Here is a 23,402-nt window from a genome sequence, read left to right as displayed (position 1 = left end):
GCCCATACATGGAGGTGCTGAACCAGTCGATCATATTCCTCGTCAATGTTGTCAACAATGGCATCTTCCCATGTTGCCGCAATAGTACCAAAGAGTTCACAGTTGGTGGTCATTCTGAGAGTTCTCTCTTTGAACTTTGTAGCCCTTTCTCCCTGCTCTGTGAAGTAGAATTTTGCACGAAGGAGACGGTGGTCCGATCCCGTTCGAAATTTTGGCACAACAGTGACATCTGTCAGGCAAAACCGTCAAGTGAATATGATGTGGTCTATTTAGTTGTGGAATCTTCCACCGGGAGACTCCCATGTCCATCGTTTAGATTCTGCCTTCTGGAACTGTGAGTTACCATGAATGGTCTTGGTCAACATGATGAACTCTGACAGTCTCTCACCCTGTTCGTTCCATTCTAGGCCATGGATCCTGATGTGAAGTTCTTCAGCTGATCTTCTCGGTCCTATCTTGGCATTAAAATCACGCACAATGATCTTGTAGAAGGTGTGGTCTTCTTTATAGAACTTCTCTAGCTCCATGTAGAACTTCTCGATTTCTCTTTCATCATAATAAGATGTTGGTGCGTAGACAACGAAGATAGATGCTGGCCGACTTTGACCGTGAGTGTGGGAAGATAAGACTGCAGCTGAATCTTATGAAGTCAATGTTTATGAGAAGCAGCCTTGTTCCTGATGCCCCATTCGCTCTCAACGAAACGACCATCTCCGAAAGCATCAGCTATGTGCACCTAGTTCGAGAGGTCAACATGACAAATGACCTGGCACCCGATCTGTGCAGGAGGAAGAGAGCGGCTTGGAATGCCTTCAAGAACGTCGAAGAAATAGCTAAGAGGATGGAGAACCTCCGGCTCTGGGCACATCTCTTTGATTCCACTGTTCTTCCTGCATTAACATATGCCTCAGAGACCTGGGCCCTACGCAAACAAGATGAGAATGGTATTCAGGTCTCCCAAGGAAGAATAGAAAGAGTTATGCTTGGAATATCACGTTTCACTCAATTGAGAGAAAGAATCCGGAGTTCTGACATCCATCGCCGATCAAGAATCAGGGACGCTGTCTCATTTACCGAGGTGTCGAAAATCAGATGGGCTGGTCACGTAATGAGATTTAAAGACGACCGCTGGACTAGAGCTGTTACCGACTGGATTCCTCGGGATGTCAAAAGACCGCATGGCCGCCCAACTTCCAGATGGTCTGACTTCTTCGTCAAGATCATTAACGATCGGTTTGAGGCCCTTCATGTTCCCGGAGCGAACAGATGCCATTGGGCTACACTAGCACGCGCCAGGGACAAATGGAGATGTTACTGGCACCCGCTCAAGCAAATTGAAGACTAACGGGAAGTTAAGTGATTAAGTGATTAAGAATACAACATTCCTTCAAGAGAGTTGAAGCTTGTTAGTTTTAAGTGATTTCTGGGATCAATTCCCTCCAGCCATACATTAAAGGTAGCAAAACACTTTTCACGTTTTTCTGTTCCCAGCCAGTCAACTACCCTTTCCTGAGAAAATCTATTAACTGGTTAGTCTCATGTCAGTCAGAAACTGCTTTCATTTCCCCCCATTTTCAACAAAGTTATTACTGGTACCAAGCAGAATTGGTTAAATATATGTTCCTGTTAACATATATTTGCACTTGGGATCCATGTGAACACCTTCCACCTGGCTTTTAATGAAGGTGGTCATCCAGTTTGCTTTTCTGGTGGCATTCTGTTTCTCACTATTCCTCTCCACAGGTAATTGATGTGAAAATAATATATTTAGTAAACGGTATGATTAAAAGCTCCAGAAGGAATGCCAGCCCTTTCAGCTTTCTGGGTCTTATATGTAAACTGTACTTTGGAACCTATCTTATTTTCGTATGTTTGTCTTGAATTTCATTTTCAAAAATATTTTAACGTATTTGAAAAAAATCCACCAATTATCCCATGATGATCACCAGATTTCCACTTCGCTACCCTTCCCGGTTTCCTTTCCAACCATCCATCACCGCATTAACTCTCCTAGGACCATCTCTTTCTACCACAACCTTCCAGGCTCAAGGTCAATTCGTACTAACTGCTTTGGGAGTGGTGACCTAGGATGCATGTCTTTGTATGGTACCTACCACAATGGAACCACAACGTCATTTATAAAGTTGGTTCTTGTGTGAACGGCAGTTAAAAGCGATGTTTAGAGAAAGCTACAGGCAACAGGGACCATGGAAGACCAAAGACCAGCCCCTCAAGCTAATATAATTTGAGCTCCCGCCACCAGAAATTTCCTGAAAGCTGGCTTGGCTACCTTGGGGAGTTTACAAATCCAAAGACTTACATAGGCAATGGACCGCATTGTTGAAACTCACTAGTAAAGTGTCACCATGATAGCAACTCTGAATATTGTTGGGAATAATTGAAATTGTGCAGCTTGGGCTGGAGCGATAGCACAGCGGTAGGGCGTTCGCCTTACAAGCGGCCAACATGGCCGACCCGAGTTCGATTCCTCCGCCCCTCTCGGAGAGCCCGGCAAGCTACCGAGAGTATTCGAGATGCCAGACACAGTAACAACAAAGTCTCCAATGGAGACGTTACTGGGCCCGCTCGAGCAAATCGACGATCAACGGGAGGGCCTATGATGATGATGATGATGAGGGGTGCTGAAAAGAGGGCTCGAGGACACGGTGTCTTATCTTAGCATCTACCAGGAGCTGATCTTCAGGCTTCATGCGTCAACTGTTCTCTTGGCTTTTTCCTTGTTAAGAGTCATCCTTGAATGACTCTGAGGGCATTGATCACTCATCTGGTAGGTTTATTCTACAGTGTATGTGTTCGCATTCCCCAACCATCATTTATGGATAGACCACCCAAACCTTTTAGTGATGTGTCTCAAATTTGCTTCCTTTCCAAAGGAGGCCATGAGGTGTAAACACAGCCTCTATGGAAGAATTTTTACTTTTCTTCTCATCATCTTAGACTCATCTGCCTTCCTCAGCCTATTCCAAATTTATTATTTTAACCGAAAACTGCAAACCGTGCCATTTCTCCCATTTTTTTCGAGGACACCAGTGATGGGCATACTTGACTGTGTTCTAGTCTTACTCTTGGCTCTGTGGTCAAGTTTCACATCTGGTGGGTCTCTGGGGACCATAAAAGATTGCAAGAATTGAACTGTGTCCTTCTTGCTTGCAGAGCAAATGCACTGTCAGCTTACTCTTCCTCTGACCCTACCCCACTCTTCATCAGGCCCATGCAATTTCTCCTCTTAAGGGCTTTATGCAGTCGAGTTTCCCACATTTGGGGAAATCGCAGGGGTCAGCACATCCCAAGTGCAATGGATGGGCCTCACCCTGGGAAAACCACCTACATGATCATGGTATCTCCCCTGCCCTGGACCATGTTTGTATTTCTTAGAGTCTTGTCTATTCCCCCTTTTTCCTCTATCTAACTTCCCATTCTTTCCCAGCTCCTCCTTCAACACCCAGCCACTCCCAAAATCAACCACAGTTGACAGCATCTCAAAATTCAGAACATTTATTAACAATCAATTAACTATGATGCATCTCTGGAGTGATAGCACAGCGGTAGGGCATTTGCCTTGCACACAGCCAACATGGCCGACCCGAGTTCGATGCATCTCTTTAATTTGAAAAAAAAAATTAGAATAAATAAATGGTGTATGGCATTTCAGTGTTTGCCTAGGGCAACCATCTGGTACCTAAAGTGGAACCTACCATTCCAGCTCTTACATTACGTAGCCATAGTAGAGAGAGATGTCCAACTCTTTTTCCCTCTCAATAAAGAACTGCACTTTCCCCCAAAGAGGTGTGTTTGGCATCGTTCTCACGCTCCTGCTGAGCCTTCCTTTTCATAGCCTCACGCTCTGGTCTCTGCTCTTTGGTGATGGGCTTTGACATGACTGGCTCGGGAACATTGGGCTTTCTCCATGGTTTAGGTTGGAAACGGAAGTCTTGGAGGAGAAAGTGACTCTGACGTTTGGGTGGAGACTGGCGCTTGTTCACACAGACAGGAGGAGCCTCCCGCTGTAGAGAAGTGCCAGCTGCTGTCTTGTAGGGATCAGGTCTAGAAGCTGCAGGCTGATGAATAGGCTGGCTACTAGGGTTCTGCAAACCTGGTCGAGATAGGTTGGTTGAAATGGACTTAGCAGGATTGGAAGTACCAGTCAAAAATGCAGTGGTTGACGGGGAAAAATTGGCAGCATTTGGCTGAGCTGCATTGGTAGAGCCAGGCTTGGCAGGGTTAGCTGCAGCAGGAAGATGTGTGGCTTCAGATTTTCGTCTCCGAGGAACAGGTTCAGCTTGTGGATTCTCCATGGTAAGAAACGGCAAAGGTACCAATTTGACCTTCCCAGGAGGTGGCAGCTCAGACTGGGATGGAGATGAGCGTTTATCAGCACTGCTACTTGGTTTCTGTGCTTTGACCTGAGTTTTCTCAAGGCCTTTTCCATCCCGTGTAGCACCTAGCCATGGCTTGACAGCAGAGGATGGCTTGACATCTTTGGGGTTCTTTGAGCTACTCAGCACCTGGGAGGAAAAGATTCCAAGTTTTGGATCACTCTTCCCCAGAGCATGAAACATTTGGACAGAATCCAGCATGTGTATGCCTAGGTAGCGGCGGGGTTATTCAACTGCCTCTTGGCAAAACTCAGGTTGAGTTTCCTTGCATTTCATCTTGCCAATGGTGGACTTTTCTTCTGCCTTGACCTTGTTCCCTAGCTGCTTACACTCATTAACTTTCTTAGAGTTTTCTCTGGTGTTTTTTACCTTCTCCTGCCCATGGCTCTTTGTCTTGCTGATCCTGCTGGAGGCAGATTTGTGAGATTTGCTGTTAGTTTTGGCTGTGGTCACAGGACACCTCTCACTGACTGCAGCATTACAAACAATCCCTGCTCACCTCAGCAAGCATTCTCAGACTTTTGGCTGGATTTTGGCCTTGGGTTATCCCTCAAGAGGTTCAGAAGCCTCCTTTTTGTTCTTCCCTTTTGCATGGGAGGTCCGCTTAGTGCCACTTGAATTTTCTTGCACCTGCTTCAGAGTGATGGTGTCAGTGGTGTTCATTTCCTGCACATCTTTGCATGATCTAGGTCTACTGGGATCTGGTAGGTCTCCAGAGGTTTTTAAAGCCCACTTTTCATCTGATCAAAATTCTTACCTTTTTGATCCTGAGTTGGAGTTGGTGTCAGCGCCAGGTTACTTTGGGCTGGAGATATTATGGGAACTTCCCCAAGATCAGGTGAGTACCTGTTACTTATGGTTCACATACAACTTAATCTTGTTGATGCATTGACGGTTACCCTGATTTTTGATCCACTTCAAAAATCATTACTTGAGTTTTTCCCAAGAAATATTTTTGGAAGGAAAACTTTATTTAAATTCTGTGTCTTAAGTTGTTTATCAACAATGTAGTTACTCATAACTCTAAGAATAATAATGCATACACGAATATAATTTTTCTATTCAATGTGATTTACATAGGAGGAAGTGTAAAGAAAACATCATGAAAAATATGTATCACAGAACTGAAAAAGAATTATGTAGATATTAATGAAATCTGGGCTCTGTAGCAAGCAGCATAGTACAGTATGTTATGGAGAACAGACCCAAGAGTAAGCCTTGAATAACAGTGGATGGCATCCCAAACAAAACCAAATAAAACAGTACAATAAGGTTATTACTAAATTGTTCCACATATACAATATGAAGACTCTATTTTATTTTAGTAAAAACTGCTAGCCAAAAAATGGAATAGAAGGTGATTTTTGAGTGACACTTTACCAGTCCATTAAAGAGAAAGGATTTATCAGTAACTACATAACAAAAAGAAAATAGGAATAAACGTGATTGTATTTCATAGAGATGAAATGTTTTAAATGAGTAAAACACAGAAAGAAACTTCGAAATTACAAAAAATTATACTCATCAGTACCTTTGAATATTAACCAGCAAACATGTGTTAAACATAGCAGAGGATTTCACTTGATCACACAAGAAACAGAAAAGACCATTTAAAAAAGTGATCACAAAATAATGCAAATTTACTTTCAACGCCTATATTAGAATTATCTTTATCAAACAGGAAAACTTTCTTCTCAATGTTTAATAAATGAGCACCAAAATCCCATAAAATATCTTTATGTAGGAAAACTCAGAATTCACAAATATGACAAAAATGTGTAATTAGTCATGTGAGACTTGATTTTTCTATTTCCTTTTAGGATCTAAAAACAAAACTTGACTATTATCAAAGTACTCTCATGTTAGGAAGAAAAAATCACATGAAATAATATTTGTAAAGATGACAAGCAGCTTTAACCTGGAACCTACTGACCACACAAATGAATCAAACCTCCTGATTCAAGTTAGAATATACCATTTTTTTTTATTTTAACAGGCAGCACATACATGAACTTAAAAACCAGAATGTAATAAAAACATTGAAGATTCTGTGCCTTCCACCGCCCTAGATAAGCATTATTAACTATTTATGGGGAGCATCATTTCTGAAGCGTGTTTATACTCCAAATTGTCAAGTACCAAGTACTGTGTTCTAAGAAATAATAAGGAAAAAAGCCAGGAAGGATGGCTTTCTGATAAAGAGCTTTTCCTACTGGTACCCTATTGAAGGCATAGTATATTTCTAGTCCTGACATTTATTGAAGTAAAATTCTTTGACTTGCTCTCAGTGAATTATTCTCAGCATATTTCATATATATATTCTTTCTTTTTGATGTTAAGTCTTTGGTTCTCTTCAATTTTATGTCCAAACGTTTTCCTCTTCCTTGATAATCGAAGTCCCTATTCTTTCTTTCTTTCCTTCTTTCTTTCTTTCTTTCTTTCTTTCTTTCTTTCTTTCTTTCTTTCTATCCTTCTTTCTTTCTTTCCTATTTTTTTCTCCCTCATATTGTCTTGGTGTCGATTGGTCAATGTTTGATGAAAGTGATCCCTAACTTGCTTACCTTAGAGGTCTTGCCTCCCTAATGCTCAGCACTCCGCACCTTCCCCATGCCCCATATTTTCTTATTACCTGGTTGAAATAGAAATCTCAAAGATCAATGATTATTACTTTGTAATATCACTATATTCACAATACTGAAGTATAAATACAAGTGGAGAGACCATTACAGAGAACACATGCTAGTAAATATTAACAGTTTTTCACAGCATCTATATTTTCTATTTCTGTAAAAATACTGTCTCTGATTTACTTGTTTTCAGTGAATATCATGTAAAATTCAATATTAAAAGGAAAAAGAAACACAGAGAATCAAACCTCATATATATATACATATATATAAATATATATGTTCGTGTGTGTGTGTATGTTTGTTTGTATATTTGAGCTCCTAAGTATGTGTAAAATATAATGTAATCAATGAGGAAAAACACTTTGTATGTGAGAGAAAGTAAGCCAGTGTCTAAAATCACACAGCAAATGTCAAAGTCAAGCTAAAATGAGGCTTATAAAATTCTACTTGAATATTTTCTTTCATTACTACGTGCTGTTTTTACTTGACTGCTAAGTTAAGGGATGATAAATCTAATGAAAAACTTTGAAAAGTATTATTCCTTACCTGACATGGTCAGAGAAGAGGAAATACCGATGAAAGGTAGACGAGAAGAGGAGACAGTAGGAGATTACGTCTGAACACTGAAGCAGCTTAAGACCACAAGTGTTCAGTACAGACGACTGCTCACTGGTGATTGGTCATTGGTCACTCGTCACTTGCCATGAAGATTCAAATTTGTTTACAAACAACTACATGGGACCCCCAAGATTCTACCAGTTGGTGGTTCGTTTAGTGGGAGAATGATGTCATAAAGTAGGCAGGTGAAAGGTAGAGGCTAGCCAATCAGGAGGTCAGAATCCCAGAAGAAGATCGGATTGGATAGAGAGTGGGGTAGAATGAAGCAGGCTAGGGAGATGGAATTCTACAAGACGGTTATAACAGTTTCACCTTCGTCAGACTCTTGTGTTAGAAAAATACTCCCATGATGCTCAAGAGCTTAGCTATTTCATTAATAAATCAAGAAAATTACTAAATAATTGTTTATATTGCACTGTTAAAGAAACAACATTTGTTATTACTAGTATATTTTAGATAACGTTTACAGCACAGCGGGTTGGGCATTTGCCTTGTAGGAGACCAACCCTGATTCCGATTCCTCTGCCCGGCAAGCTACCCAGAATATCTCGTCCACATAGCAAGAGCCTGGCAAGATACCCATGACGTATTCGATAGGCCATAGCTAGTGACAACAACTCTCACAATTTGTTGTAAGATGTTACTGGTTCCCGCTCGAGCAAATGGATGAACCACGGGAGGACAGTGCTACAGTGCTATGATTGAAAAAATTGGTGGTTTCTTTCAATATGACAACACTTACTAGGTTAAGTTGTAGATGAATCGAGATGTGTGAAAATGTAAATAAAATGAGAAGAAATAGTAAATGCACAGGTATCTTATTTGTACAAAACAAACAGTTGTTCTCAGTTTAAAACTGTAGAAGATAAAGAAAAACATATACTCATTTGTGTCAAAATTTTTCAACCTGAAAGAAAAGGACCAAAACCAATTTAAGTAATCAAAAAACAAGCAAAACTAACAAATACTGGCAATTAATATGATAGGCCAAGGATGAATGTTCTTAATAAATTAGTGCTGTGAAAAAAATCAGTATTTAGCTATTAAACTTCAATATTAAAAATAAGCATAAACCATGATCATATATAAAATGTATTGAAAGAAGTGTAAATGACTGGTAAACACAAGGGCAAGACACTCGCAAATGCCTACCAGGTTCTCTCAGAGTGAGAACTGGACAATAATTGTTGTCTTATCAACAAAATCCAGTCTCTGTATCTTGGCCATTGATGGGATTACATGGCTCCAGGGGCAGTTCATGGTTGTAACACTTAGCTACTAGGAGATGGGGGATCTGGTTGGAGGGGGCCCAGTCTTGATCTGAGCAGCCTTGGAGATCTCATCCCCCGGTTGCGCACACCTGGGTTCCTCTGTCAGATTCGTTCATGCATGAGGCTTTTTCAAGCTTGGGGAGAGTGGTCTAAAGCGTACCTATGGCTGGTTGCAGAGGTCTTCAGGTGCCGGGGCTCTGCTCGGCGCGGTGAGGGAAACTCAACACACCGCCTCCAAGGGACCCTGGTGAAGAAAGCCAGGTGTGGGGTCAGGAGACTGTCATTTTAGACATATTTGGAATTAATTTTAGATCAAAAAGTACACATCATTCTAACTACGTATGTGCTTAGTAATAAATTACTACACACTTGTTCAATCACCTAAGAAACCCCACTCTGCTCAGATAACTAGATTTTTAATTATAGGTCTGTTTTGCCTGTGTGTCATGACTGAGAATCACTATCATTAGATATGAAACTCACTATACACAAAGATGCACACAGGCTGCTTTGAGTCATCTGTGTTGTTAATGTGTGTTGGCCATTAAACTTCACTGAGACCCTTTATTCTGTCCTTTACAGGAGCCTCATAAGTGTCAACTTCCATTCAAGTTGAACTTATAATAATGTGGAATGAAATCATCAATATGATCCTCACCTCTTCCTTCAGGAGAAAAATCCTACTTATATTCAAGGTGGTCAAAGTGCAGACAACACCATCCACCTTTTCCTGGAGATGTACACGGGACTGAGGTGAGAACAGCAAAAGGCTCTAGTTTAATGGTCTTAATGAAGGTTTCAGGGAAGTGCATTAAACAGGACTCATATAACATCTTCCAAAAGAATTATTTTGTAAAACTGATGCCTTGATTATGGTAAAAGATAATATGGTAAAAACCATATTTTTCTTTCTGGGACATTAAAGTTCTAAATCTATCAAGCTGCTTTGAAATACTTTCTTTGATTAGGTACCACTGTCTGCCATAGGGTAAGTAAGGACAACACTCAAATTAATCAGAACAGAAAAAATAACTCCTACTAGGTTTGGTTACACATATACTAAAATTGAAATGATACAATGATGAGCATGGTCCTTGCACAGAGATGACATGCAAACTTGTAAAGAGCTCCATATTTTTGTTGCAAGAAGAACTAACACGGCTACTTTAAGCTAAGGCAATCCCCACAAGTACAAAAATTCTACATAAAGATAGCACAAATCCCCATAACAACAATCTCTCTCAATGTCTATGGACTAAATGTGCCAATTCAGAGGCACAGAATAGGAAGATGAATTAGAACACTGAACCCAACATTCTGATACCTGCAAGAAACATATCTGAGCAATCAAAGCAACCATGGGCTAAAAGTAAAAGGCTGGAAAACAAGTATTCAAGAAAAGAACACCTCCACAAAGCTGGAGTAGCCATACTAGTATCAGACCACATGGACTTCAGGCTAAAGGTTATAAGAGACAGTGAATGTCATTTCTGCATGATCATGGGATCTTTACATCAGAAAGAACTCACCCTCCTCAATGTAGATGCTCAATGACAGACCAGCAAAATACTTAAAAACAACTTCTAATAGACTTATAGAAAAACATTGATAGCAAAACAGTACTAGGTGGAGATTTCAACACTACTTTGTCACTTCTCAATAGATCAAACAGAATAAATCTCAGCAAGGAAATATTTTACTTAAGTGAAGTAATGAACAACCGTTGGCTTAGAGAAGAAATCAAAGAGGAAATAAAAAGGTTCCAGAAACAAATGAGAATGAGGACGCGAGCTACCAGAACTTGTGGGACACAGCAAAAGCAGTGTTAAGAGGAAAGATTATACCTCTGCCAGAATTTATCAGGAAGAAAGAAAGGGCCTACATGAATAAATTAGAGCTCAAGATTTTGGAAAATGACCAACAAAAGGAGTGCAAACTAGGCTGGAGCAAGGAAATAATAAAATTTATAGTAGAAATCAATGAGCTAGAAACCCAAAATACAATCCAGAAGACCAATAAAAGTAAAAGCTGTTTCTTTGAGAAAATAAACAAGATCAATAAACCTCTAGAAGCCTCTCAAAGAAACAGAAAGAATTCTAATAAATCCAATCAGAAATGCAAAGGGGGGTATCCTAATAGAAACTACAGAAATCCATAGGATCATCAGAGATTATTTTGAGAATCTTTGCAGCAGGAAATGAGAGAATCTTTAACAAATTGATAAATTAATGGATTCCAATTACCTCCCAAGGCTGAACCAAGAAGATTTGGAATACTTGAACCTATCACTACCAAGGAAATTGAAATGATGGTCAAAATATCCCCCCAAACAGAATCCTTGGCCCAGATGGATTCAATAGTGAAATATTTCAATCCTTTAAAGAGGAACTGCTGACAACATTTTTCAGATTTTCCAGGAAATTGAAGAAACAGAAATGCTCCCAAATAGCTTCTATGAGGCAAAGATCACCCTAATACTCAAAACAGACAGAGACACCACAAAAAATGAAAATTACAGACCTATTTCCTTGATGAATACAGATACACAGATTCTCAAGAAAATACCAGCAAAGAGAATCCAGAAACTCAACAAAAGATCACACACTATGACCAAGTAGGTTTATCTTGGGGATGCAAGGATGGCTTAACATTCTCTAGTCAATCAACAGAATACACCATTTCAATAAAATAAAGATAAAAGTCATATCATCATATCGATAGATGTAGATAAAGCATTTGATGAGATCCAGCACCCATTCATGGTGAAAAACTCTTAAGAAAATGGGAGTTGAAAGTACTTTCTTCAATCTAGTCAAAGCAAACTACCACAAACCCACAGCAAGCATTATTCTCAACGGGGAGAAAACTAAAGGTTTGGAGCAGAAATCAATGAGCTAGAATCCCAGAATACAATTAGGCACAAAAGAAGTTACCCACTCTCACGACACCTATTCAACATAGTACTTGAAGTACTTGCCATAGGATTTCGGTAAAAAGAAAAGATATCAAGGGCATCCATATAAAAAAGGAAGAACTCAAGCTTTTACTATTTGGAGATAACATGATACTATACTTGGAAAATCCCAAAGAACCTACAAAAAAGCTCCTGGGAACAATAGATTTGTTTAGTAAAGTAGCATATTACACAATCAATATCCGGTAGTCCATGGCTTTCCCATATATTTCAAATGAAAGAGAAAAAAAGAGATAGAGAAAAACAATCCCATTCACAATAATACCTCAGAAAATCGAGTATATTATATTAGAATCAACTAAAATGTTAAGGAACTATACTTTGGTACTATTGCGGCAACATGGGAAGATGCCATTGTTGACAACATTGACGAGGAATACGATCCACTGGTTCAGCACCTCCATGAATGTGTGAGGAAAGCCAAGAGAGAGATAGCCACAAAAAATCGCCTATCTTCGAAAACTCTTGAGCTAATTTGCCAGCGTGGTTTGGCGCATGCCTCAGGCAACCGCAAGCTAACATCCGAGCTCGCAAAGCAGTGCAGAGATGCGATCAAGGAAGACCTCAAAGAGAGAAGAGCAGAAGTACTGGTAGATGCGGCAGAAGCCAGGAAAAGTATTCGTAACGCCCGCCTGTCCTTCGCCAACTATAAGACCAAGATGACTGCCCTCCGACGTCCTGATGGATCCATCACATCCTCCAGAATGGCAATGGAGAAGATTACCATGACTTCTACTTAAATCTCTTCGATAACCATGTCCACTTGCCGACATACCAAATTACACAGGATGGATATGTCCTTCCCAAAGTTCTCCCTTCCGAAATCCGACACGCCATTTCGTTGGTAAAGAAACCAACAGCACCCTGCCCAGTCAAGGTCAGACCTGAACACCTGAAGAACCTGCAGTCAGTACTCATCAATACACTGGCTCGGCTCTTCACTCGCTACCTGTCTGAATGCAAGTTTCCGTCTCAATGGAAAACCAGCAGGACCGTACTACTGTTCAAGAAGGGAGACATCCATGACATTGGCAACTATCGCCCGATCTGCCTATTGTCTGTCATCTACAAGTTGTTCACTCGAGTCATCCTAAATAGGATTGGCAGAACACTAGATGAAGGACAACCATACGAGCAAGCAGGGTTCCGCAAAGGATTCAGCACCATCGACCATATCCACGCGATAACCAAGCTCATTGAGGTTTCTCTGGAGTTCAAGATGCCACTGTTTAATGTTCATTGATTTAAACAAGGCCTTTGATTCTGTTGAGACGGAAGTGGTCATTGAAGCCCTAGCCAATCAGGGCATTCAAGACCAGTACATCAGGATCCTCCGTGAGCTGTATTACAGATTCACTACCAGGATCTCACCATTCTACAAAGAAGTGATCGTTGATGTCAAGAGAGGGGTGCAGCAGGGTGATACCATTTCACCAAAACTCTTCAGTGCCACCCTCGAGAACATCATGCGACGACTGGAATGGGACGTAATGGGACTGAAGATAGATGCTCCGCAACTACACCACCTCCACTTTGCTGATGACATTATTTTAATAACACCAAACATCAGCCAAGCAGCACAAATGCTGGCCGACTTTGACCGTGAGTGTGGAAAGGTAGGATTACAGCTGAATCTTACGAAGACAATGTTTATGCGAAACAGCCTTGTTCCTGATGCCCCATTCGCTCTCAATGGAATGACTGTCTCCGAATGCAACAGCTATGTGTACCTAAGTCGAGAGGTCAACATGACAAATGACCTGGCACCCGAGCTGTGCAGGAGGAAGAGAGCGGCTTGGAATGCCTTCAAAAACGTCGAAGAAATAGCTAAGAGGAAGAAGAACCTCCGGCTCCGGGCACATCTATTTGATTCCACTGTTCTTCCTGCATTAACATATGCCTCAGAGACCTGGGCCCTACACAAACAAGATGAGAATGGTATTCAAGTCTCCCAAAGAAGAATAGAAAGAGCTATGCTTGGAATATCAGGTTTCACTCAAATGAGAGAGATAATCCGGAGTTCTGACATCTTTCGCCGATCAAGAATCAGGGACGCTGTCTCTTATGCCAAGTTGTCGAAAATTGGATGGGCTGGTCACGTAATGAGATTTAAAGACGACCGCTGGACTAGAGCTGTTACTGACTGGATTCCCTGGGATGTCAAAAGACCGCGTGGCCGCCCACCTTCCAGATGGTCAGACTTCTTCGTCAAGATCATGAACGATCGGTTTGCGGCCCTTCATGTTCCCGGTTCGAACAGATGCCATTGGGCTACACTAGCACGCGACAGGGACAAATGGAGATGTTACTTGCGCCCGCTCGAGCAAATCGATGACTAAGGGGAAGTTAAGTGATAAATGATAAAATTTTAAGGAACTATACAAAAAAAAACCCTAAAAACTCTACTTCACGAAATAAGAGAGTATATGAGGAAATGGAATCACATCCCATGCTCATGGATTGAGAGGATTAACACTGTCAAAATGGCAATACACACCAAAGCTCTATAAAGATTTACTGCACTTCCTATAAGGATAGCCATAACATTTTTCAAAGAAATAGATTAAATACTCTTGAAACTCATACACAACAATAATCTCCCATGAAAAGCTAAAGCAATATTTGTTAAAAAGAAGAAGGGAACAGCTTCCCCAACTTGCAACCCTACTACAAAGTCGTAGTAATCAAAATATCATGATATTCAGATAAAGACAGGCCTCACATCAATGGAATATAGTCAAATATCCTGACGCTGGCCCTCAGATTATTATTACCTAATCTTTCATAAAGGCTCAAGAAATATGAAGTTGAGCAAGGAAGTCTCTTCAACAAGTGGTGCTGGGAAACCTGGACAGCAACAGGCAAAAAAAAAAAAATTGAACTCAGACCTCTTTATAGTGCCAGGCACAAAGTCAGATCAAATGTATTAAAAACCTCAATATCATACCTAAATTCTTTTTTTTTTATTTAAACTTTATTTCATTGAGTTTTTTCACTATGTCCCACCACTGTTTTCGGGCCATGTGGGTTTCATCAGAAAAATCAGCTGTAAATTTTAAGGATGCTCATTTGTAAGAGATTTCTTTCTTTGATCTTGTTGCTTTCAGAATTTTGTCTCTGTCTAAGGTTTTGGTCATTTTGATCAGGATGTGTTGTGGGGTATTTTTATTTGGATTTCCTCTAGCTGGTACCCTTGGGGCCTCCTGAATGTGGTCACAAGTTTTCTTCAGCTCTGGAAACGTTATAGAAACAAGAGATGACTTAATAGAATACACATCTTGAGAGAAAAGAATGAAAAGTCATATTGCTTCAGGTGTGCAAACAAGGAGAGATGAACTGCTACTATAAATGATAAAACAGAGAAGTATATACCCTCACCCTCAAGAACATAAGAACTTTGCTGCTATATCATCCTCACATAAACTCTGGTTATTTAATATATCTAATCACTTTTCCCATGACAAGAATTTTTTAACCTCAACATTGATCCTAATCTTTTTAAAATTTTTTTTGTTCTTGTTGTTTTTATTTATATATTTATTTTTTTATTTTTTTAAATTGAGTCACCAATGAGATACAGATACAAAGCTATTCCTAATCAGGTTTCAGTCATACAATAATCCAACACCCATCCCTCTCCCAGTGCCCATTTTCCACGACCAATGGCCCCAGTTTCCCTCCTGTCAACTTCCCCAACCTACCTCTAGGCTCTGTGGCAGACATTTTCTTTCCATCCCCCCTCTGTCTCTCTCTTTCTTTTTATGTCTCTCTCTCTCTCTCTCTCTCTCTCTCTCTTTCTCTTCCTTTCACACTCTCACGTTTTCGCTTTTTCCAGACAAATACTTCAAAGACTTATTCCCCTCCTACATCTCATGTGAACTATCTTATAAGGAGCATGATGTCAAGTTCCTTCCTTGTCAAGTATACAAGAATGGAACTCTACTGTGGAGGGAATGTTTGCTTCCTACGACTTCCAAAAGCAAAGAAAAAATATATAACAGTGATATATTGAAACTGGCTCCAGTTTAGAGATAGATTCTCAAAGTAGCACCTTTGCAGAATGGATCTTGTACGTAAACTTAGATATGTACCATTTTCATCAACTTGGTCTCTAAAGGACTGATACAGGCATTTATTAGGATAGGGTCTGATATAGTATCACGGGGGTGAAGAGTAATAGACACTTTGCTGGTGGTGCTATGAGGTAACTTTATACCAAGACTATAAATGTTAATACCATTTTAAATATATGACCTTACCTATAATAAATTTTTTAAAGAAAAAGAATATCAAACATACCATCACTATCACCTATAATTCCAATGCCAGCACTATCACTTGAATTTCAAGCTATCTCCAAAGATAAAAATTTCAAAACAACTTTATTATAAGCACATACCTGAATTCTTAAGATATATGGAGAAAAATGTGGGACGATCCCTCCATGACATTAAAGCTAAGGGAAACTTCTAGAATGAAACACCACTGACCAAGGAAGAGGAAATGAAGATAAACAAATGAGACTACATTAAACTAAGACGTTGCTGCAACTTAGAAAAAATGGTGACCATCATAAAAAGACAGCCCACATAATGGGGAAAAATTATTTATGCACTACCCATAAAATTAACCTCAAAATTCTGACTGCTGTATCGTTAAGAACACTAAATAGTTCCCGTGAATTTTATTCTTCTTCACATATATTTACTCTAAAATATTTTAGATTTCATTTTAAACCACAGGTAAAAAATAAAAATTAAAATTTTTTTAAAATTAAAAATAACCCCTATGCATAGCCAGTGCGATCCAAAAAAAAAAAAACAAGAAAAACAAGCAAGCAAATAAGCAAGAAAGAAAGAAATTAAAAATTAAAAAATAATGCTGTTTGCAATGCTAAGGATCAATCCCAGATCATCATACAATGGAAGGCAAATGCTCTATCCCTGAGTTGTATCCCTGATCTTAAACATTTAAAAAGGTCTTTTTTGATGTCTCATTGCATTTTATTTTTTAAAAAATGCTTTTCTTAGTATACCTGGTCGCCATCGTACCGCCTACTTCTTGACCTTTTCTTCACTTGTATATTTTACCTCTAAGATTCAGTTGTCATCTTATCCTTCCTATAGCCATGCTTTCCTTTGACAAACTTTCCAAGATCATGTCTGGCTTGCTTTAACATGGCATAAAATGGAAACGTTATTTTCTCTATGCTCTCACGCAAGAGGTGATGATGTTTTCGACCCAGGAGAACTCTTTTCTGGTGAGCTTCCTGGCTGTTTCTACTTGACTTCAAAATATCTAAAGGTAAGGCATCATCTTTTTGTTTTTGCGTTTTTGGGTCACACCTGACGATGCACAGGGGTTACTCCTGGCTCTGCAGTCAGGAATTCCTCCTCACGGTGCTTGGGGGGACCATACAGGATGCTGGGAATCTAACCTGGGTAGGCCGTGTGCAAGGCAAATGCCCTACCTGCTGTACTATAGCTCCAGCTCCACCCGCCTCCCCATAATTCATCATCTTGAGGGCCTCAGATTTTTACCTTCCATTTAGAAACTTCATCTTTACATTGACACAGTAAATTGAAACCACAGAATCATTGAATGGCATGTTATAATGGTAGCAGCCATGAGCAAACATTGATAACTCATAAGTTGGCATGAATGAATTCTGTCTCAGAGGCTTCACTTCTGAGGATACCTGTCACTACCTCCTTTCTGTTACGTATCCCAGGATCAGAATCTAAATCAGGCCAGCAGTAGAAATTGTCCACCCAAAAGCTAGCCTTCCACTGGGATCAGAATCCTTGATGCATGTAACTTGTAATTTTTCATTCATGATTTGTTGACCTTGTTTCAGGCAGAGGCATCCAGAGCATAAACTCAGCTTTCCAGTAGTTTCCACAGGAAATCCAAATACCTAAGAATGTTATCATTTCTGACGCCACTCTTAAAGATTTTTTTTGGAATCCCACGGTAAGATACTATCATTAATGTTATAATATTACTGTTCTCCATAGTCCAGATCTCCCCAAAGAACTCTCTACCCTCCTCACTCAAAGTATAGACTCCAGTTTATCATTCTTCTGAACGTACTTCTATTTGTTTCACTCAGGTTCTCCCCTAAAGTGTACAAGTTAAGTTCATACCACTCCAAGTTCTTATTCCTAAACTACCAGAGTGGGCTTGGTCCTCAATCTTGTGTTCTTCCTTAAAGAAATACCGTACTTCCTTTCTGTATGTCACTCCTTGCTTGCTTTGTAAAACAAGTGTTCTCTCTTGAACATATATTCCATTCCACCCTATGCCTGTTTCACAAGTTTCTAAGTGTTGTTCAATAAAATCTATTTTTCTTCACAGCGGTAGGGCGTTCGCCTTACAAGCGGCCAACATGACCGACCCGAGTTCGATTCCTCTGCCACTCTCGGAGAGCCCGTCAAGCTACCGAGAGTATTCGATATGCCAAACACAGTAACAACGAAGTCTCCAATGGAGACGTTACTGGGCCCGCTCGAGTAAATCGACGATCAACGGGAGGGCCTTTACCTTTTCTTCACTGAACTAAAAATTTTAAAACACCAGAGCATTGTTAAAATCAATATTTGTATGTTTTAAACCCCAAATTTTGAAAATGAAAGGGTGTAAAGCAATGGAATCCTACTCAGTTATATGAAGTGAAATCTTCTTATTATTTGTATAAAAAAGCATAACATGAGGATAATATGTTTAGTGACATAAGCCAGGCAGGGAAAGATAGGCATCATACAAGTTCATGCATATGTGGCATATGGAGAAAACAAATTAAAAGAATAAAATGAGACAGACAAAAGTCAAAAACAATATTAATATTCTATGATTTATAATTCAATTAACAATGGTTCCTCATACACATTATTACAACATGACACTCCTCATTGTCTCAAAAAATAAACCCTCCCTCTCCCCCAAACCCCCAGAATCCCTCCCTCCCAAACCCCTGACTCAACTGTGTGGATCAGTTCTCCCCTTACATTGTCCTTGAACCTTTGTTGCTACCTTGCTGTGTGTCTTTACATCCCACATATGAGAAAAATCTCTCTGTATCTGTTCCTTTCCTTAAGGCTAACTTTACATGCATGATATACTCTAGTTTCATCCAATGTTAAAAATTGTATAATTTGGATCTTTTCAAAGCCATAAAAACAAACTTTAGAACTATAAGATTATTTAGTTACCAGATGGAAAGGTGTAATCAAAGTAGAAAAACTGAACAATAGTGAATGACAGAGGAGGCCTTTCAATTGTGAGTGTAATATGATACATGCATGTTGATTATCCATAATCTTAAAATTTATGAAATTCTAGTAATTCTATAATGTAATTTTAAATAATCAAAACAGTATTTAAATAATTTACATTTATCTATGATTTTGACTTATCTTCTGTGTCAAACTATCAGAAATAAAAATAATGTGAGAGAGATATGGTGTAACACTATACTTTTAAACAAGAGAAGTGCTGAAAATTTCTGTGTCTTGATGAACTGTCATATAAATTGACTCCAAAATCAAATTAATATACTCAAGGAAAAATAAAAGTCAACCGATTTAATCTTTTGCCTTCACTCAGGTTCCCATCTGCTGATCTCTGGCAGACGAAACAATTTTTATTTTATTTTATTTTTTTAAATTTTTATTAGTAAAACACCATAATGTACAGTTGTACATTTACAAATTTTTGTTCTTGGGTTTCGATTATACAATGATCAAATGCCCATTCCTCCGCCAGTGCCCATTTTCCACCACCATGTATTCCAGTATCCCTCTCACACAGATCCCCCCCATCCCACCCTGCCTCTGTGGCAGGGCATTTCCTTTTTTTCTCTCTCTCCTTTTGGGTGTTGTGATCTGCAAAAGAGGCATTGAGTGGCAATCATGTTCAGTCCATAGTCAGAATTATTATTTTCAAAGGATTTCTTGGCAGAGGTTTGGCAATCTTTGCTAGCAACCAACTCCTTTTCTTCTGCTTTTTTTTTTTTCTAGAAATATATACTTATACTCAGACTGACTAGTCATGGCACCAAATTGACAAATGTACTTGTTTTTACTTCAGATCTATTTCCTTATTATCACATATAATTAGCAGTGGATAGAAAATAACTAGCCCAAAATTCGTGGGGGAAAGGGAAATGTTTATGCTTTTCTTAGTTTGGAAAATACCTGTCACTAGTATAGTGACATTCATCTAAATATGTAAACACAATGATTAAGAAGAGGTAAACCATGACTGCCATTTCAAGGAAGAACTGGCCTTCAGCAAATATCCTTGGTTTCAGAAGGATGGCTCTGGCTTGGATGGGGGCCAAACATGAGAGCTGTGAGCTACCTGCAGTTAACACATGCTCTGAGGCTATGTGGTGACACTGCTGAGAAATGTCGAGAGCCCTGATTAGGTAGGGTCATGGGGGAGAATGGAATGATGACAAGAAAACAGAGCAACAGGACAAGATCATAGATTCCTTTGTATAAAAGTTTTCATCTCTAATGTATTAATCTGTGAAAAAGAGAAACAACTTCTTATCATTCTTCCTGGCAATATATTATCCTTACATAGAGCTTCAGGAAAAAACGCTTCCCTTGTTAATTATTATAGCATGAATATCTGTGAGGTGTTTGAACTCTTTCTATGTATACAGTGCTGATGAATGAAACCAATCTCACTATTTAAGTATCTAAACTGCAATGTTCTCACCATTTAACTCTCTAAACTCTGATGGCTCCAAATCTTCTAAGATCAGTTTTCATCTCTTCCATTATATCCTGGCTTCTCTTCCCGACTGTCAACTCTCCCTTTCTTTCTCCCTCTCTCTACCAACTATGGTCTCCCTGCCAAAATTTGCCAAGATAAGCTTTCTTGAATTATAGACATAAGTTGACTTCTCTTTTATTTTAAATATAGGCAATTTTGATTTTCAAAGTCATTTATAATGGAGATTTGTCATACAATATTCCAATTCTAATCACACCACCAGTGTCTGCATCCCTCCACCAACAAATTACCCATTTCTCCCTGCATTCCCACCGATTTCCTTGACAAACCCATTTTGAAGTTTTACTATTGTACTCTGGGTTCCATACTTATAGTAGTGTTGGCATTGGTGGTTAAGACATACACCTCAACTTTTTCATGCTGGCCTTCCTGGATCAATGCCCACTGACACCATGTAGGGAAAATATGTGAGAACAAATCATTAAGCTCCAAATTTTTCAAATAATCTTTAAACAATTCTGATGGAAATGAAAACAGTGTGAACTGGAGGGGACAACCCCCTGTCAGCCTGCAAAGTCTTTTCATTTTTCCACATTACAAAAGAAGAAATCAGTGAAGGAGGTCTGTCATTAGGCAAGTTAGGTGACCCTGCTGAGGTGTGGTCAACAGGGTGTTTTGTGCTCTTCTCTCCTTCCACCAGAAGTCCCAACCCTATGATTTTTGTCTCTTCAGTCCGCATAAAATGAAAAAAAATTTTACCACACAGACATCCATGTAATGAGCCCAGCCAAGTTGATAAAAATAAATTTCAGCAAATTCATAGGTTAGTCATGTTGGTAGAAACAAAATATCATGTTTTAATATTGAATCTGCAGGAGACACAAATTACAAACCTTTTCATGTCTCAGTTTCAATCATAGGATATTTTAACACCTAACCTCCACTAGTATACAGTTCCATTGCTAATGTCCCCAGTTTCTCTCCCATCACTCCCTCTCCCAACCCCAAACCCCACCTGACAGCCTGCTGTCTCTAAACTATGGCAGTCACCTCTCTCTCTCTCTCTCTCTCTCTCTCTAATCCTTTGGGCATTATGGATTGTAATACAGAGAATGAGAGGATCTCACGTTTATTTCTTTACCTACGTTCAGGACTCAGTTCTCACCCAGAGTAATCACTTCCAACTATCATTATCATAGCGGTCCCTTCTTTATTCCAAATGCTCCCCTTCAGCACTTGTGGCAAGCGTCAAACCATTGACCAGTTCTCCTGGCCTGTGTTTCTGCTATCTTTGGGTATTAGTCTCATATTCTGGTTTTTTATATACAAAAAATGGGGTAGTCCAATCAGTATACCCCTTTCCTTCTGACTGATTTCATTGAGCATGATATTCTTCCCTGTACATCCATTTATAAGCAAACTTCATGATGTGATTTTCCTGCCAACTGTGTAGTATTCAATTGTGTAGGCATACCATAGTTTCTTCTGGCTATTGTGAATAGTACTGCAGATGGTATTTCTGTTATAAATATCATGTTTAATGTAACTTACATAGGAAAATACTTCCCAGGTTCCAAACATACAGAATCCACTCACAAACACAAGTTTTTTTACTTTTTTTAAAAAAATAATTTATTATGATGCTTTCTAAAAAACGGAAGCTATTAACAAAACTCAGGGAAAGCATATTCTATTAAAGACAAAAAAAATAACCTTAAGAAAGGACAACAGCTACGTGTTCTTGCTCCTCAAATATCCAAGTGTTTCTTGATATATTGTCAATATCTTTCTATAGCCTTAAAATTCTTCAACTTCATTTCTAAACACTACTTGCAGTTATATTAATTTAATAGGTGTAATCAGTTTTATAGAATATTTATTTGATTCTTTCAAATTTTGCATAAACAACGTTTGAATTAACCATAGCACCGTAGCACTGTCCTCCCATTGTTCACTGATTTGCTCGAGTGGGCACCAGAAACGTCCCTATGGTGAGACTTGTTGTTACTGTTCATGGCATGTTGAATAGATCACAGGTAGCCTGCCAGGCTTTGCCATGAGGGAGGGTTACTCTCAGTAGCATGCCAGGCTCTCTGAGAGGAGCAGAGCAATCAAACCCAGGTTGGCCGCATGCAAGGCAAATGTCTTACCCACTGTGCTATGGCTCCAGCCCATATATATATTTATACATATATATGTGTATTTACACACACATATATATCTATATATTCCTCTTACACGGCTCTTAAGCTCCAACTCATATTTCTTCCTCCTCCAATTCTTTACTACCTCTCTCCCCATACTTTGGGCTCAACTAATTTCCGAGTGCCCTCAGATATATTTCTGAGGCCATGATAAAGGAATGCATAACATATACATGCAAGGAAGGCACAAAGCATATGTAGGTAAATTTCATATGGACATATAATTGTGATGACTAGTTTACAAACTGTATTTGCTTCAAGTACAGAGTTCCTCATCTCAGCAACTCTGTATTCATACTCCATGCACTGTCAAATATCCAGCTACTGTCCACAACCAACTAACAACATTCCCCTACCCATTTCAGTCATTTAATTCCCCTCCTATAAGGACTATTTTGATGTCAGAGTGTAAAGGTTTGATTTTGCTTTTGTTTTCTTCATCCATTTAATTTTTTTCTTTATGTTCCAGAAACAAATCAAATATTTAAAAAAAAATAAAGGACAGGAGGTGATATCAGGCAACAAATGAAATAGTTGATGTGGCTGAGAATCAACAAGAATCT

The 23,402-nt window shown here is 39.2% G+C and overlaps 2 pseudogenes; one reads left to right on the top strand and one right to left on the bottom strand.

Moving 5' to 3' along the window:
- Positions 1-3,260: 3,260 nt before the first annotated feature.
- LOC130033741 (uncharacterized) lies at positions 3,261-3,371 on the bottom strand (annotated as a pseudogene).
- Positions 3,372-9,958: 6,587 nt separating this feature from the next.
- LOC130033722 (uncharacterized) lies at positions 9,959-10,055 on the top strand (annotated as a pseudogene).
- Positions 10,056-23,402: the final 13,347 nt, after the last annotated feature.

Source organism: Sorex fumeus, unplaced genomic scaffold, assembly GCF_029834395.1.
Source record: "Sorex fumeus unplaced genomic scaffold, SorFum_2.1 ptg000054l, whole genome shotgun sequence".
In the NCBI taxonomy this organism is placed as follows: Eukaryota; Metazoa; Chordata; class Mammalia; order Eulipotyphla; family Soricidae; genus Sorex; species Sorex fumeus.
The sequence above is the reverse complement of the archived record's forward strand: the minus strand, read 5'-3'. Positions and strand labels throughout refer to the sequence as shown.